This window comes from Vespula pensylvanica, chromosome 11, assembly GCF_014466175.1.
Source record: "Vespula pensylvanica isolate Volc-1 chromosome 11, ASM1446617v1, whole genome shotgun sequence".
Taxonomy (NCBI): domain Eukaryota; kingdom Metazoa; phylum Arthropoda; class Insecta; order Hymenoptera; family Vespidae; genus Vespula; species Vespula pensylvanica.
The window spans coordinates 4,383,663-4,385,044 of NC_057695.1; positions in this window are offsets into that span (position 1 = coordinate 4,383,663).

A 1,382-nucleotide genomic window follows, 5' to 3' on the forward strand; every position below is an offset into this window, starting at 1 on the left:
GAAATCGGTGCTAGATCGTACGCTTTATTCTTTTCCTTCTTCGTCTTCTTCGTATTCTTCTTCTTCGTTTCTCACGTTCCATCGCGACTCACGCACGTGCATCGCATGAAAGAGTAGCGCAAAGAATTTCGTTTGGATGCTCGTTGCACAAGACTAATCGTTTCTCCTTGCACTTTCGAACGAATCTCCCGTTAATAACTATACGTCACGGTTATTTCGAAATTATCGTAATTTTGAAAAAGAAAAAATAAAGATCCATCCGTGTGAAAATTAATTAACAAAAAATCAACCGAGTTGCATCAACGGCATCAAGAATGATGATTGATCGTATTATTATATTAATTTTTATCCATTTTTGTTCTTACTTGTGTGTTTTTTTTTTTTAAATGTCTATCAGTAGTAATTTATTGATTAATTTTATCGATTTTATTACATGCGTCGTACGATATATTTCTTTGTTATTTATTACGCAAATCAATAGAACTTTTATCATAGCTTATTCTTGTCGACGAATAGAAACATAAGAATCTTCGACGGTTCGTTCTAATGAACTAATAAAAAAACACGTTCACGAACAATTCTAACTTTATCGCGTAAGATCGTATATAGGGGAGACATCATTATTTGTTTCGTATCTTGGAAATCGTAAATCTTATAGCTAGAAAGTACCTTAAAATAAGGAAAGTTGTACGAACTCTTAGACGTTCCCTTTTAAATAATAGTCTTCTTGTATTCGTTTGAGGATTTTAAGATCGACTTTATTGTTTGTTTCTTAGAAATTCTTTTTTCTTTCTTTCTTTCCTTTTTTTTTTTTTTTTCTTTTTCCTCTTGTAAAAGTACAAAGAGCTAGTTATGTCTCAATTATGTATTATAAATAAAATACGATATGATTTCTTTTTTTCTCTATAAGATTTAATTAGTCGAAAATAAATATTTGCTAAATATAAAAGTTATAATAGTAACTATACATAAGTAAAATTATATATCCATATATAAGTCATGTAACTAACGTACATACGATATAAATTATATCATAATAATATAGTATAATTATACTATATTAAGTAACACGTAACATTATACGTATTTAGAAAAAAGATAAAAAAATAAAAAAAATTAAACGAGATCGTTAAGCGTATTATAACCTTGTTGTAAAACTCTATTTCCCAGTATTAACTAACTTGAAACAACAAAAATCTTTCTTTTTTCTTTTTTTTTTTTTTTTTTTTTTTGAATAATTAAATAAATAAATTAGCACATAGTTTAGCAAAAATTCACGGGAAGTGCATCCGCAGTTTCCTATGCTCGAAAGTCGGTGCGTCGAGTGCAACGAGCGTGAATGTGCGCGGACATTCAAAAAGCATACTACCATACATTTGATA